The sequence below is a fragment of the Helianthus annuus genome, chromosome 6 (assembly GCF_002127325.2).
Source record: "Helianthus annuus cultivar XRQ/B chromosome 6, HanXRQr2.0-SUNRISE, whole genome shotgun sequence".
Lineage (NCBI taxonomy): Eukaryota > Viridiplantae > Streptophyta > Magnoliopsida > Asterales > Asteraceae > Helianthus > Helianthus annuus.
The window spans coordinates 75789222-75796781 of NC_035438.2; the positions used below are offsets into that span (position 1 = coordinate 75789222).

The 7560-nt window shown below is 33.8% G+C and overlaps 2 long non-coding RNA genes across 2 annotated transcripts; one reads left to right on the forward strand and one right to left on the reverse strand.

Annotated features, from left to right (window-relative positions):
• The first annotated feature begins 233 nt into the window (after positions 1 to 233).
• LOC110865754 lies at positions 234 to 4405 on the forward strand. The gene is made up of 3 exons (XR_002550943.2): positions 234 to 1257; positions 1406 to 1489; positions 1635 to 4405. It is a non-coding gene; the product is annotated as an uncharacterized LOC110865754 (long non-coding RNA).
• Positions 4406 to 6772: 2367 nt separating this feature from the next.
• On the reverse strand, positions 6773 to 7560 carry LOC118479853. The gene is made up of 2 exons (XR_004861045.1): positions 7526 to 7560; positions 6773 to 6887 (listed from the first exon to the last, which is right to left on the reverse strand). It is a non-coding gene; the product is annotated as an uncharacterized LOC118479853 (long non-coding RNA).

Genomic DNA, 7560 nt, shown 5'->3' on the forward strand with positions numbered 1-7560 from the left:
TCGATTGATGCAAACATTGGGCTGAAACCTCAAAGTCAAATTCCTAGCGACAACACTGGACCCATGACCCATCGCATCTACAACCTACTGTCACCAGAAACTCAGCCATCCTGCCCACCCAATAATCTTCTTCCACGTAGCCATTACCCTAAACCTAACCAATACCCACTCGACACACCAATTCTATGTCCCCCGATCTTTCTTATCTCCAACTTGTCTGCCTAATCTTAAGTTTAAATCGAAAAGATTAAAGAAACCACTAGGGTAGTTCCTTCCTTTTATCCCTCACCACATGATATCTTGATGTTTATCACTAATAATTATGGAAACTCAAAGAAGACAAAAAACAAGTGGAGAAGATAGAAATGATGACTGATGGTCGTATCTTCATCTTTCTTTTATAAATTGAATCATGAACACACATCACTCTTGGGAAGCTTTCTTCATGATCATGTTATCACAAACCAGAAAAGTGTTACTAATTTATGTATGGATCAAGTAATGATTTAGCATGACCGTTTTAGTTTATTTCGTTATTATCATCTATTCTTGTGGCACGAGAAAGAGAAGTTTGGTTGAGAACTGACAGAAGAGAGTGAGCACAGGCCGGCAACTGTATACGGAGATTATACTCTTGTTGGAGTTATGCGTGTGCTCACTTCTCTTTCTGTCAGGGTCCTATTCTTTCTTTCGTGTTGATTTTTTGTGTGTTCTTTTTTTTTTTTTTTTTTGTGTGTGTGTTAGTGGTAGTATATATACTAATATATATCATGTGGGTATGTGTATTTTTTCATGTTTATGGGCATGAAAATGGAAAACTGGAGAAGGTGCAGTAGAGATGGACGTACACCTGGCTATTGGGATCTATCTATCAATCAAAACAATACCATCACACCACTGTGCCAATGAAAAAGCTGCAATCTTTTATGACACCACCACCTCTTCATTCTTATCTCTTTATCTCTCAAAGTTTTCTCTTCTTTGGCTGTATCTTTAAACATATTAATATACGGTGATCACAAATAGTTAAATCAACAACAGAAGAAGGGGGTCACAGGGGATGGTAGTAATCGATAAAGATAGAGATAATGTCACCTGCTGGTTCCTGCAAGATTTGTACTATCTTTTATTTTTATTTTTTTCATTAAGTTTTTTATATTATTATTATAGTATATATTCAACTTGGAAGTTCTAAAACCTATACTTTCTTTGTTATTTGGGAGGACGAAATGGTGTTCTTATGAAATCATGAACAAGGTACTTCCTCATCATCTCTTATTAATTATTATTGTCTTGACTACATTTTTTTCTTTCCCTTCAATTTTTCATTTTTAGGGTTTTCTATCCCTAATATATACACTTTCTTTGGTTTATTATAATGTTTTGGCTTAATTAATGTAAACAGTTTGCATTGGAAATGCATGCCAGCAGAAAGAGGAAAGTTTTTGCTATCCATTCGTGCAAGAAAGATATAAAGTGAAAAATTCAGGTAAAAATTTGTATTTTGAAGACACCCTTTTGCTCTTAGGGCTGCTGTCTAGTTAATTAGTCAGGTAGTAAGTTGCATTGAACATCCAACTTTGTGCATAGTTGTTCAAGATTTTGATTGTTATTTGATCGTTGGTGGAAATAAGGTTGCTCCTAGCTTGAAGAGTGAGGATTTGGCATGAAGTATTTGGGAATGGCTAACTCTTGATACGGTTTGGCGATATTAGTGACCTTAAAATCTTAAATTATGTAAGCCCTACAAAATTTTCATCAAGAAAATTGGCCCTTAAATATACCCTGTATGAACTTGTTACTAGTTCTAGAAACTAAGAGTTTCCAGTATTATTGAACACCAATTTTCCTAACTCCTTACTATTTTTCTAGTTCCAAATTTTAACACCATAGACAATAGAAATTATGGAAAACTGAGTCGAATTGCCTGATACTAGGCTATTAAGTAAATATAAGACCAACTAAGCTCGAGCTCGGCTTGTCTTTTAATTGTATTTCGAATGATTGTGCTTGGCTTTTATTCTACTCATTTATTTTTATTAATTAAATTACACACATATACAATTATCTTATATATTTTTTAATTATAGTTTTTCTATATTATATATATATATATACACACATACATACATATTTAATGTATTAAACAGAAAATATATAAATAATAATAAGCTCGTTTAATTGGGTTTGAGATCCAGCTCGAGCTACATAAGTGAAGCTCGGATTCGAGCTCAGGCTCATTTATTGGATAAGTTTATTTTTAGACTCGAGCAAATTTGAGGTCGGCATGATTTAAGTTTTTAGGCGAGTCAATATCTTGTAACTCATTAATGGTTTGGCTTGTCCACACATCCTTAAGCGTTATAGTAATTGGTCAAAGTGGGACATCTTAGAGTTTGATTGGCATTTGGTACATCAGATTTTCTAAACACAATAAAGACATATTTAGGTTAAGATGTGCAAGTTTGGAACCATATCCCTTGTCTTTACGTGTAATCTTCTGCATTTTGCTATGTGTATATACGTGGAGGGTTACACGTCCATTGTAATTACAAGAAACAGATATTATGACTCACCTCCATTGGGTATTAGAGCTAAAACTCTGTATAATATAAAACCCTACCGTCACTTGATACAAACCCAAAATCGTGAGCCGTCACACTGTCCCTGTTCAATCGAAGTTACAGTTCCTACACCATGCCATATGTGTCCGACGAAGAAGAGCAAAGCCAATGAAGCATGTCTAAAATTAACCAACCCCTTCGCTTGCTACCAAAAACACCGGTTCTTTTTACTTATTCCAGTCATGTACTCATGTCCCTATTCTAGTCTTCTGCTAACTCGTCAGATTCTGTCAGTTGCAGATTTGATTCCAAGTTCAAGCCCCACCGATATCTAATCCTTTGAGAAATTTCCATAGATCGTTGTAAGTCACCCAGTGACACTGACGGAGACAGAAATTTTTTCTTGTGGTGTTATTTTTTATGGATACCCCGGTTTATAGTAAACCGGAGTCGAATTTTTTGGATCGGTTCGGATCTAGTCGGGTCAAATTTACATAATAAAAGCAAATATCACAGTAAAAGTATAATGTTATTGAATAAAAACACATAATAAAATTTATACATTTCTATTTAAAAGATTTGAATTGCATATCATCCTAAGTAAAATATTTAATTTAAATACTCCTAAATTTAATATTTTTGAACAATTAATTATACTCTTCTACACTCATAATTATTATTCATTCATCTTCGCCTAGGTTTGAAGCTACGACCTCCCGTTAAGAGACATGTGTCTCTACCAAATTGGCTAACCCGCATTACGTACCTTCCGAATTATATATTATCAATTACATACTTACCGAATTAAAATATTCTAATCACTTTCTAATTGTCAAATTAAGTCAATGTAAAATCAAAATTGAGAGAGAATCTATGTTGGTATTCAGTTTTTTTAACAGAAAAGATAGTCATTTTTATTGATTGCAGAAACAAGAGCAAAATTCCTAGATGAGTACACAATATTACAACCCAAAAAAAAAAAACCCAAAAAAAAAAAAAAAAACAAAACAACAGAAACCCCTTAACAAAACATAATTAGTGTTCAGTTATACAAATTAGATGATTATACACATTACAACCCAAAAAAGCATAATTAGTGTTCAAGTATACTAATTTCTTTTGTTTTTTTAGTTTTATGCTATGAAAATTGATATAAATTCAAGCTCAAACTAAACAAAAATATTTAAGACCATTTTACTCATTAGTAATTAAACTTAAAACAAAGCCCCCTATCCCATTTAACTGGTAGGCCCAATAAAACCATTAGACCATTTTAGTCATTAGTTAAACATTGGTTTTGGCCGACGCAACAAGTTTACCGGGCCTAACCCGAACCGTAACATCTGTTTTTAATATTTAGCGATAGATATATGACTAACCTTCAAATATTCCGCACCCCGCATGAAAAAAAAAATTGGGTCCGCTACTGAATATAAGTGAACACTAATGAAGTGTAATGTGAGCCATCACTACAATCTATCTATCTTCTATGTTCAAATCACTTCCGTATTTTATATCTACCAAGGAGCAATGGATAAATGTAAGAGATGGAGCAACACAAAGAAATAACTTTGGCTAAAGCTTGGATTGGAACATCGTGTGACAGATGCATAGGAATCAATAATGTCTTGATTCTTTTTGGTAAAGGATTCAAATAAAATTTGCAGTCATTTCCGGTCTCGGATCAAAGTGTTTATCAATTTAACTCAAAATAGAGGATGATGAACAAGACGAAGAAGGATGATTTGCATTTTTTTTTCGTTGCACCACATGATCACTTGACCTGTAGTAGTTATGTATTAGTTTTTAAAAGCTAATGTTTATATTGTTATGTGTGAGTTGGGTGGAGTTATTGTAAAAAAGACCAAAAGTGTGAGAAAGGTAAGAAAGAATCTCAACCATTAGATTAAAATTAATTGAAAAGGGTAGGATTGTAAATGCATTAACAAATTTAAATATGGTAATCCTTGATTTAAGGATTTGGAGAGAGAAAATCCTTAATTTAAGGAATTATAACCGTCCAGAAAAATAACACCATTCAGAGCATATTCATACATGGTGTTTTAAATATAACACAATTCAGAAAAAATATAACACCATTCAACACAAAATATAACACCATTCAGCACAAAAAAACACCATTCACACAAAAAAAAACATCATTCAGCACAAAACATAACACCATTCAGCACAAAAAACACCATTCACACAAAAATAACATCATTCAGCACAAAATTTAACACCGTTCAGCACAAAAAAAACACCATTCAACACAAAAAAACACCATTCAGCAGTAAATAAAATAAACACCATTCAGTACAAGAATATAACACCATTCAGTAAAAAAACACCATTAAGAAAAAAAAAACACCATTCAGAAAAGAAAAAAACACCATTCAGTACACAAAAATAACACCATTCAGTAAAAGAAAAAAACAACACATCTGCATCATCTTCTTCACTTCCGGCACCACCACTGCCACTTCCGGCACCACCACTGCTGCACCACCAATAATTGTCCTACCACTGCTACCGGAAATCAACATCGCCCGTCGGACATCAAACATTGGACCGTAATTCCCCATCGGACATCAACATCGCTGGCGCCGGCCTTCGTCCTCAGTCGTCTTCTTCATTCTCTGATCACCACCCTTCACACCGGAATCGGACATCAACATCGCTGGCGCCGGCCTTCGTCCTCAGTCGTCTTCTTCATTCTCCGATCACCACCATTCAACATCGGAATCGAACATCAACATCGCTGGAATCGGACATCAACATCGCTACTCAAAGAAGAAAGAGAGAGAAAGAGGTAGTGCGATTGGAGAGAGAGAGAGATTATAGGGATTTTGATTACAGTTATCTATTTTGAATGGATCTAAAAGACTTTATTACCCCTATGATTTTCAATTCAGTCCAAAAAATAAAACAAATTTTACAATTTGGTCCCTATTAATCTAAACCATTAGATCAAAAATCTAATGGTGTAGGTTCTTTCTTATCTTTCTCACACTTTTAGTCTTTTTTACAGGATCCTAACTCTGTGTGAGTTAGTTATTTTTTAAAGATAATTTCAAAAATACTTAAAATATAAAACATTACATACTAAATAAAATAAAATAAATAATATTAATCTTAACTAAAGATGGTCGGATTGAATCAAACGAGCAGTCCGTTGAGCACTCGTTTTCCTAACGACATAGTTCCTCAAACGGTCATCTACATATTCATTAACGTCCTCATCCTCTTAATGTGGTGTGTATTCGTCTCCAATGTCCGTTACGTGCTCATCCTCTTAATTGGGGGTGTGCTCCTCCCAAGTTTGTAGTTGGCTAACACTACTAGAAAATATGGTTTTTGTCATGTAATTTTTGGTTATAAAATGGTAACAATTTCCTTATTCTCACCAGTTTGCCACCAAAAATACGGTGACAAAAACACCCGTGTCAATTGCCCTAATGCCACCAAATTGCCACCATCTTTATATTTTGCTACCTTATTTTAGCACCACAAAATTGGTCAAAACTATTTGCCACCGCTTCATGTTTGCTACGCTCCGCCTTGTTTGCCACCGAGTTTGCCACCGAGTTGTGACGCGTTTTCATACCATTTAGCCACTGATTTGTCACAATTTAACCATCAGTTTTTTCACGTTTTGATACCATTTAGCCACCAATATTGCCACCATTTAGCCACCAATATTGCTACCATTTAGCCATCGGTTTTTGCACATTTTGATACCATTTAGCACTGATATTGCCACCATTTAGCCATCATTTTTCACACGATTTGCAATTTACGATACCATTTAGCCACTGATATTGCCACCATTTAGCCACCATTTTTTACACAATTGCAACCATTTGCTACCATTTATTTGCCACACTGCAATAGTGGTTTTTAATTCAGATTTCTTTTCTCCCTGCTATTTTCATCAAAATTACATATCAATAAAACTACAAATAATATGAAAAAAGTCTAATAAAATCCCAAAATTATATAAAACATCTTGTTTTCAAAAGCATATAAAAATTACCAATTAAAATATAAACTAACTAAAATTATCCTAATATTCAAAACCAAGTGTTCTAAACATTCAAAACCAAGTGTTGTAAACATTCAAAACCAAGTGTTCATAGCCTATTTTCGAACCATAGCTGTTAACATAGCTTCAATTTGTGACATCCTATCAAGCAACGCATCTTTATCCACCTTATCTTTTTCTTTGTCAGCCAACAACCCCGCAATAATTCCATTGAACCTTTCTTTTTCTTCATCTTTTTCCTTAACGAGCTCCTTGATAACTACGTTCAACTTTTCAATCTACAAAATAACCAATGAATAGAATCAAGAAATCAAAATTACCGAAAACTAATAATGGGTCAAGTTGGTTACAATGAAAACAAAATACAACTGTGAGCTACAATTCAAGTGCTAGAAGCTAAATAGCATGTTCCAGTTTGTTTACATATTAAGAAGGAAATTATACCTAATTTTAAAAACATTTTTTGTATGAAACAAACCGTAAAGAAGGTATAATCAAATCATTATGAAATTCCTTAACATTCTCACTAATTTAAGAGCATCAAACCTAACAGTAAAAAACAACCATCTCAAACCAAACAAACATAATAACAGTGGGAAACGATACAAATGCATAAAAGTTATTAGTCTAAAAGGATTAAAAATACCCCAGGGTCTTCTCTGTTATGTACACATGGGTCACTATCATTGCCTAACCCGTACCCTTTTCCTTTATTCTTGCCCTCAGCTCGTGACCACAAGTCGTTGTCAAATTTTGGATGTTTATTACGTTCTTTCCCATACTTCTCCTCAAGAAAACCTTCATATTTAACCTAATGGGATAAACACATAATTATATTTTACAAATTTCATTGTAATAAACTTCGTGTTTTTAATTTCGAAATACTTTGTTTAGATTTACTAATCAATTGACTTACCCAAGTCTCCTCTGCCCTAGCATCAACCCATACAA